Here is a 9,916-nt window from a genome sequence, read left to right on the forward strand (position 1 = left end):
CCAGATACTCCATTTACCTTAGTTGACAGAGAGAAGAGCTCCATGCCAACTGGAGAAGCACTCCCGGTTCTTACTGCCATCATAAAAGGCCCATTGTACCCTTAGTCACGTGCGCAGAGCCTGTTAAGTCCAAGGTCTTCCTAATTTCCATCACTGAACGTTTTGCAGAGGGGAAGCTGACGCCTGGGTGCTAAGGAACTGGACGGAGGATTATGGGTAGCTGCACGATGATGCTGCATGGGGAGACCTCAGGCTTTTGAGACAGGCTGCTCTGGGCAGGAGTTCTTTCTCTGAAAAATGCTAAGCATTTGACCCTGGGCAGATTAAATAATCAGTCTCAGCCTTATCTGTAAAATAAGAATAATAATTACCTTGAAGGGACGTTTCAGGAGTAAGGGAGTTAATATTTGTAAACCTTTGGCTCTTAGAGGCAATTAATACATATTAACTCATACGCTGAAAAGTAACATATTAATTACAATAATAACAATTATTATGATATCCAAATTAGAAGAGAACTTTTGGGTGTCAAGTCCAGTGTTGCCCCACACTTGGTGACAGTGACCCACATTTATGTTACAACCCAGTGCATATAGTATAACATACACATAACCAACCGAAATGAATGAGGATACCTTCTGATATCTGCTATCCTATATTTATAAAATGCTGATTGCAAACAGTATTCATCTGCTGTCAGTGCCAAAACAAAAGCCCACAGACTCACTGGCTGAAAGAACAGAAATTTAGGAAGTCCAAGATCTAGTTTTTGGCAGGGTTGGTTTCTTCTGGTGTCACCTCCATAGCTTACAGATGAGCTGCCTCCCTTCTGTGTCTTCCTGTGGTCTTTTCTCCGTGTGTGCCCACTCCTCGTGTCTCTTTGTGTGTCCATTTCCCCTTCTTATAAGGACACCAGTTGTACTGGATTAGGGCCCATCCTAACAGCCTCATGTGAGCTTACTCACCTCCCTAAAGGCTCTGTCTCCCAATAGAGTTACATCAAGGTACTGGAGGTTAGGAGGCCAACATGTGAATTTTGGGGGGATACAATTCAGCTCATAACATGAGCCCACTACAGATATTTTACATTCCACTAAAGGGTCATGAACCTAGCTAATAAAATATGAATCCAGATCAGTCTATAACCAAGTCTTTTGGTCTCTACTTGACTATCTCCAGCACATTGCCTTCCAAGAAGGAATCCCATTGTTGAATAATCAATACGCTCACCACTTAGTGCCCATTCGGTGGGAAGTCCTGTGCTATTAGGCACCTTTCCTTCTTTACCTCATTTAATTGTCACAGCTGCCCACTGAGGTAGGTTTTGCACAGATGTATGTGGATTGCCCAAAGTCAGAGAACAATGACTGAGCAAAGGTTCAGATTTTTCTCCAAATCTCAGAAGATGTTGTCCCCATAATTGGAAAGTTTTTCTTCGTGGTGAGATGAAGTTTTCCGGAGGTAATGTGAATGTAACACAGGTGGTAAAATTCAGGTGTTTCATAGGAGGGCAGTGATAGCTCAGGTTTTAGTGTTTGAAGACCTAGGTTTCAATCCCAACCTTGGCACTTTCTGGCTATGTGGACTTGAGGAAACTCTGGAAGTTCTCTCGTGCTCAGCTTCCTCTTCAGGAAAATGGAGTTGTTAGTAACATTTACCTCATGTGGTTATGGTGAAGTTCAAAGCTAAATACAGAGACCCCAAGAAATTGTTGTTACATTGCAGATGGTTTTTGGACCACATTCTTATTTCTGTTTGACTCATTATTAATCTCTTTGAGCCTAATTTTCCATTATTATTATTATTATTCCCACATTTGTATTAAATATTATATCCATAATAAAAGCTTCCTAAGAAGACTATTGAAAGACTAGATAATCTAACACATGTAAGACATTGCATTATTTAGAACTTAATTGTGTCTTGACTTTTCTTTTGATGCTACAGATTGACTGGGAAAAAATGAAAAGAATACTTTATCTTTCTTCCTCAAAGGAAGAACAGCCACTTTAAAAAAAAAAAAAATCTTGACTTAAGAATCCCTTTTAAATGGGTGTTAATTTGTAAATTTTCTGAGACCACACCAAACAGGCTTTGTGAGTGGAAGTCCTGGCCGGGGTTTGCAAACCCCTGTGTCAGTGGGGACCAGGCCGGTGACAGAAAGCCGTGGAGCTTATGTAAAGTGTAGTGCACAGCACCTAACACAAGAGGGAGCAATTCATAAGTGGGAGCGGCCAGTCTGATTGTGATGACGGTGTTGAAAAAAAAGAAGAGGAAGAACAAAAAGTTAAGAGAATGGGGAAGAGTCTCTTGGGCCCCCAATTCTGGGGAAACAGTGTTCCCCCAATCTGCTTCCCATATCCTAGGCCTCATAAAGGGCCACACTTGGACACAGTCCTATTCTAGGGGGAAGATCCCTCTTCTCTGGTTTTGTACTTCCCACCCTGGTCTCAAGCTTGCTCTGTGGGTGATGCCCCAAATGGTTGTCAGACTGGAAACCCTCCTTCTTCATCTCTGTTTGTTTATCGTAAAGTATTTTTCCTATTAATTATTTGTGGCAAAAATAAGAATAAAACAACCCATGAAAATAATCCATTAAATGTCATATACCATTTATTGTTGGCATGTGGTATACTTATACTATAGCTGTTATTTTCTTTTAATTCAAAACAGTTCGCAAAATGCTTCACGTAAAACCAATGGTCAGGATAATGTGCCGTGAGTATTCTGTCATTTTGTATCCCCCCAGGCTTAGTTCTGTAAACCCAAAGGGCTAGACATACCTTATTTAAGAAAGATGTTTTTCAACTGTCTTTTAATATCTTCACAAGAGTCCCCCACTATTAGAAGATTGTGTCACTAAACCAAGCATCAGAGTGAGTTCATTTCCAGACTTAACCTTTGGCTGGCCAACCATATTTTCATTCACTTCCAGAAGAGGGGGCAGATGGTCACAACAGATCTCTGTATGTAAAAGACTCTTGTTCCTGTATGTTTACGTAGTGCCTCTGTGTCCAGATGTTTTGCATCTCTTAACACAACCTGATATGGACTGATTACTGCTCAGGAAATATTCACCCTCCCACACCCATGGGAGGACTATACATCTCACTAATGTTGTGCTTGTTCCCATAACTTGCTTTGCCCAGTGGAATACAGGCAGAAGTAAAAATGCACCATGTTCAGGCCTAGACCTTAAGAGGCATCACATGGTTGTGCTTGCTTCTCTGACAGCCCTGACCCCTCCTCTGTGAGAAGAACATGCCCCAGGAAGCTGCTGGTCCCTACAGCCTGGGCCCCAGAATGAGACATGTCGGGCAGAGACACCCCACCACCTCTTGACCTGTGAACAGATGAATAAATGCTTATGACCAAAAGCTATGAAAATTTCAGTGATTTTCTGTATCAGGAAAAATTGGAAGTCAGCAAAAGTGATTATTTGGTGTCCTTTTGGCAGAGTGCTGTAATCCCTACAGGGATGCTCTGATCTATAGGTATCTGCACCTTTGCTATTTTGAAACTCTGCAGGGATAAAAGTTAACTTGTAGAAAACTGATAGCAGTGCAAATGAATTTTGTGCTATAGAGATATAGTTGATTTGTGTCCTGTAGAAAAGATAACCCCAAACTTGACATTTTATAGCCTTTTGAATATTAACCTGTTATGCATCTTTTAGCAAATTTATTTCAGCATTCCTGATTGTCTATGTATCTCTCTCTGTTCTTCAAAACCTCCTTTGAACTGGTCTCAACATCTTACTGATTCTCTCATTACTTCATGAGTTGGATAAAAATCTTTACCATGTATTCATTTTATATATGCATGAGGGTTATGCTTTTAACTTTAAAATAAACTTTGGTACTTGTTACCAAGCATTAGCTGACTGATACACCGAGGTTCTAATCTAGCTCGGGTCATCAATTCACTGAGCAACTTGGAAAAGCTTCATGGCCTGTCTGGGCCTCAGTGTCCTGATCTGTAAAGTAAGGGTTTAGGACAGGTAGTTTCTTTATTCAGTCCTAAAGTTGATCCTCCCAAAATCTTGTGGGGTAGGGAGGGAGAGCTTTATAAACCCATTTTACAGGTGGAGATGTTGAGAGGCAGAGAGGTTTAGTGATTTCCTCAAAGTCACAGGATACCTCTGCCTCCCTGTTAATTCACCATCTACTAGACCTTTCATTCAATGCTTAGGTTCCTGCTTAAAGAAAAGAGCAGTGTGTGCAGTCTCACAGCCTGAACTTGAATCCTGGCTTCACGGATTAGTAGCTGTTTAACCTTGGGCAAATTGTTAAATATCTTGGAGCCTCATTTTCCTATGTGAAATGGAGATAAAAATGCCTACTTTATAATGTGGCTATAAAACGACTAAAGACTATCATGTCCAATATAGTGCCTGGCACATAGTAGGAGCTCTTATAAATGCCAGTTTGTCTTCCATCCTTTTCAGCAAAGTCAGAGGAATACCTGCTTTAGAATCAAATCAACACGAAGTTCAACTCCTGGCTCTGCCACCCACTTGCTGTGACTTCGGGCAGCTTGTTCAATCTCCCTGGGCCCTCATTCTATCATCTATAAAATGGAGATGCTAGTACCACACCTTAGTGTTATTCTGAAAACTACTGGAGTGCTGAGCATGGGGAGGCTGCAGTAGAAGTGCTAGGACCATTGTTCTTCTCATTAACTGATGATAAAAACACTCAGGCAGAGTGAAGGTCAAAGAGGGGACCAACAAAGATCTTGTATGGAATTTTGAACAAAGTCTGCCTTAAAAGCAGGACTGACGTCAACAGGGCTTCCTACCAACGACTATAGATTTTGGGAGCCCACTTATCAGCTGAAAGGAACAGAATTACTTGATAAAAGAACTCCTGCTTAATCAAGAAATTGAGTGGACCCTAATTTCAAAAAATGTTAATGGGAAGTATTATGTATTTAAATGCAGTCCTGGAAGATTTATGCCAGTCTTAATGGCTGGCAAAGTCCTTCAAATTTTCCGTCTGCCTTGAAATAGGTCTAATATGATAATAAACAGGAAATCGACTGGGCTTAGGGACATGCAGTTCTGTTTTGAACCATAAAATCGAAAGGCTGCTGACATTGCATATTAAGTAGCTGATTCTTTCCTTTCCAAGTTAAGAGCTCAGTTTTGTATTACATTCACGAAGATAAAACTTGGCTCTGTGGTTTGGGATGCATGAGATCTCATTCACTAAATATTTCTGGAGCAACTAAGAGTTTCTAGGATCTTCCAGGCTTGGCAAGGAATGAGGTAAGATATAAACTAAATCATGGAAAATCTCTCACTATCTAGGAAGATGATGGAGAAGGGTAAGACAGAGTAAAAATGATTGCAGTAAATTGTTTCAGAAAGATCCAGGCTTTCCTAAAGCATCCAGTATGGTTTTATCCCGCCGTCATTGGAAATCTTGCAAGCTTCCTGTTTCCCTCTTGGCTTTGGCCAAAAGGCTAAGAGCTGATTTTTCCTGCTCCTCTATTTCAATGAATATGTTTAAAGCTTCATTCATTTCATAAACAGTTATTGAGCAGCTACTATATGCCACGTCCTCTACTAGGTGCCAGAAATACAGCTTTGAACAAAAGAGGCAAAAATTCCTGCACTCAGAAAGCTTACATTCAGGTAAGGGAGATAAACGGTCAACACAACAGTTAAGTCAATGTGAACATAGGATTTTCCTTCATGTTCCAGTTATCTGTGGCTATGTAACCTACCACCGCACACTTCCTGGTGCAAAGCAACAGCCCTTTTATGATTTTTGTGGAGTCTTTGTGTCAGGAGCCCCGACAGGGCACCGCACGACTGGCCTGTTACTGCTCCATGTTTGCGACTCAGCTGGGATGACTCAGACGGGTGGGGTTGGATCACCTGGGGTGAGAGGATCCACTTCCAAGACGGCCCCTTCTCTGGGGATGTTTGGACACCAGTGGGACTGTTGACCAGAGCGCTTACGCGTGTTCCCCTCAAGACAGTTGGCAGCAGGTGTTCCAATGAATGAGGCGGAAGCTGCATGACCTTTTGTGACCCAGCCCCAGGGCCACACAGTGTCACTTACAATGTACTCCATTGGCTGGAGGAGTCAAAAGCCCCTCAGATTTGGACACTGACTCAATGGAAAGAGTGTCAAAGAATCTGTGACTATTTTTCAAACCAGCATCCTACATTAGGGCCAATACATTCATAGTGCAGGACTTCAGATTTAGGGTCCGTCAGACCAGGATTTGAACTAGGGGTCAGACATGTATTCATGGATTTAGCACGCATTGTTGGATGCCTGCGGGGTGTAAGCCACTGTGCTAGTGTCTCAGGCTCTGTGTGGAACGAGGAAGATGCAGCTTCCCCCTCACCGGGCTCACAGCCTTGCAGGAAAGTCAGGTGACTAAACCTGCCATTGTAAGACCATACGACAAGTGCCATGACAACCACAGAGTGTCCATGGAGACACACAAAAGGAGGAACTAGCTGAGTGAACTTGGGCAAATTATTTAAAGTCTTTCTGCCATTAGTTTCTTTCTTTGTACAATGAGGCTACTAAGACCTAACTTATCAGGGTGATACAAGGATGAGATGCAATAAGTAACCTGAAGTAGCCCTCAGTCGGTCACTTCATATGATCCTATTTTAGGTCTGTTACAACTATTTATCACTACCTGAACTTTCCCAGTTTTCTTGTTCATTTACTTGCTTACTGTCTGAACTTCAGAAACTAGAATGTAAGGTATGCAGTATATTATGATGGCTGCTGTATAGGAAATGGATATTCTCTGCTTAGAAAGTTCTTCTCCTCATATCTATGTGGCTAACTCCACCTGTTAGAAGAATTGCTGAAATGTCATATCCTATTTAAAGTCGTGTCCTATAACCCCGCCTCCCCCTTATTCTGTTCTACCTCTCTTTTCCCCATAGCACGTACCACTTCTACCACACTCTGCAAGGTTTCCATGTATTATGTTTCTTGTCTTTCCTGGGAGAATATAAATTCCATGAGAAAGGAATCTTTGTTTCTTTTTCTTGCTGATACATTGCAAGTGCCCATCACTGTAACTTTCACATAACAAAATAAATGAATGCATTGGGAGAGGGGGTAGAAGGAGGTGCAGTCGGCAGGGTGGTCAGGGGGCTTTGTAAGCCATGATTAAGAGTTTGTATTCTTTTCCTTAAATCTGTGCTAAATATTGTAGAATTTTACGAGGATATATGACATGAACTGATTTACATTTTTATATTATTCTGGCTACTGTATAGAAAATGGAATATAAGAGGTCTGGATTAGATGAAAGGAGGTGAGTTAGGGGCTATCTCAGGTGTCAGGAGAGATGCTGGGGGCTTGGACCAAGCTGGTGACACTGGAGATGATATGAGGTAGATTTAGGAGGTATTAGGAAGGTAGAATTGATGGGACATGCTGATGGACTAAATAAGAGGGTAAATAGAAGAAAGATATTGAAGATAGTAGGTTTTTGGTTTAAGTAATTGAGTGCAATGTGGTGTCATTCACTGATGAATAAGACTATGGAAGAAGCAGAAAGAGTGTGTGTGTGTGTGTGTGTGTGTGTGCGCCTGTGTGTCTGTGTGTATGTGTGTGTGGTATCGGGGTGGGGCAGTAAGTCAAGATTCCATCTTGGCCCTGTTAATTGTGAAGTGTATATCAGACATCCTGGTAGAAGATTCTCCATCTAGACTCTATCCCAAGGAAATAATCAGAGATGCCTACCAAGATTCAATGAGGTTTTTCACTGCATTATTTGTAAGTCAAAAACTGGAGAGCACCACGGTGTCCGGTGTTATCCTTGAAAGTGCTGCTAATGAAGGTTATAATGAGACTGGAAAGTTCTTCCTGTCTTTGCTGATGTTCTTCTTTCGCATCCTTGAACAGCTCTCCTCACCTGGCTCCCCAGACAAACATCGACTCAGCTTTCCAGACTCAGCTGAACATCACCTTCTTTTTTTTTTTTTTTTTGAACATCACCTTCTTGATGGAGTCTTTTCTGACCCCTCTTGCCCCAGATGGATGTGCTGCCTTTCTCCTTTGTGACTGTTTAAACTGTGCCCCGCACAGGCTGCTGTCCCACCCGATACAATTCATTGTCTTTGTTTCTTTACTTGTCTAGCCCCCAGTATAGACTAAAAGCTCCTTCAAAACAGAAAGTATATTATTTCATCTTGGTACCCCAGAACCTATCATGAGGTTTTCGTTAAGTCACCATGCAAATGGATCAGCCCCTTCTAAGTTCCCTGAATTTAGTAGGCACAAGGGGTATAGGAGAGTAGCAGAGACTGTATTTGTTTGCCAACATCCCCTTCTTCCCTGGTGGTAGGTTTCGTATCTGTACGTGGACACCCAACTCAAGAGTACCTTTGTCAGCCTCCTTTGCAGTTATGTGGTCATGGGAAAAAGTTCCAGCTATGGGATGTAAATGGAAGTGATGTGTTCACCTTCTGGGTCACAACCTTTAAGGGAAGAGGAGTCCTCCTCTTTCTTTCTGCTTTTCTTGCTGGTTTGAGTGTAGACGTGACAGCGGCCACTGGAGCAGCCGTTCCGGATCTCGAGATGGAAGCTACCTGTTGAGGATGGCAGAACGAGTTAGAAGTAGGCTAATTTCCCTTCACCATCAGGCCCTCACACCATACCTGAACTGACTTTAAACTTAAATAAGGAAGATAAATTAATTGTGGCTTGTTCAAACCAATGTATTTGGGGGCCTGTCTTAGTCTGTTCTGGCTGCTCTAAAAGCATACCATAGACTAGGTGACTTATAAACAATAGAAATTTATTTCTAACAGTTCTGGAGACTGGGAAATTCAAGATAAGGCACCAGCAGGTTCGGCATCTGGTGAATCTTCCTGGTCTCCTGCCTGTGTTGTCACATTGCAGAAGGGGCAGGGGGACTCCCTGGGGTCTCTTGTATAAGGGCATTAATCCCATTCATGAGGGCTCCACCCCCATTACCTAAATCACCTTCCAAAGGCCCCACCCCTAATACCATCACATTGGGAGAAATAGGTCTCAACATAGGAATTTAGGGGGAACACAAATATCCGGTTTCTAGCAGGACTTTTTTGTTACAAGAGCCTACTCTATACCTTGCTCATAGAAATTGTTGTCGAAAGCACATTTGATCTCTTTACCGATTGAACTTGCTTAACATAAACTCTGAGCACATGCGTTAACAAATGAACAAGTGAGTGAGTGAATGAATAGTTTCAGGTCTAACCAGAACCAGCCAGAAAAAAATAAAAAGAAATAATTTCATAATTTGTCACAGCAGGCAGAGAGCATCGTATGCTATGAGGCTTAAGTTATTTGGAGCCTGTGCTTCAGACAGTGGGCTTAAGCATTCCAGCTTCACTGCTCTGCCTGCCTTACCCTCCACACACAGAGCCACTGTGATCCTTTAGTTCCCCCTCCACACACTGTCCTTATTTGGTTCCCTCCCAGTCTTTCCCAAAGCCATAGCTCTAATTCGGATCCTCATTACCTCTTACCTAAACCATGGCGCTAGTTACTGAGCTGGCCTCTCCACCTGCCCATCTTTCCCCAGAGCTGTTGCCATGGCAATCTTCCTCTGGCACAGAGCTGATCAAAACCCTCCAGGGCTCTCCATTGCCTTCAGGTAAAAGGCCAACCTCTTTAAATTAGCTCCGTGCTTCCCCCGTCCATCATCATCCTGCCTGGTCTCCCACTCATTCGCCTCACCTATCCCACTTCACTACCCCATGACGCCCTTGCCACTGCCTTTCTAGATGCCTTTTCCCAAGCTCACCCCCTTCCCCGGAATGCCTTCTTCATCCAGCCTCACTCCTCTTCTCTGCCTGTTAAGATCCTACCCTTCTTTCAAAGTCCAGCAAATTCTTTTCCTTTATGAGTCTTTCTTATGTTTTAGACTTCAAAGGATCCCA

This window comes from Balaenoptera physalus (genome assembly GCF_965194825.1).
Source record: "Balaenoptera physalus genome assembly, chromosome: 17".
NCBI lineage: Eukaryota > Metazoa > Chordata > Mammalia > Artiodactyla > Balaenopteridae > Balaenoptera > Balaenoptera physalus.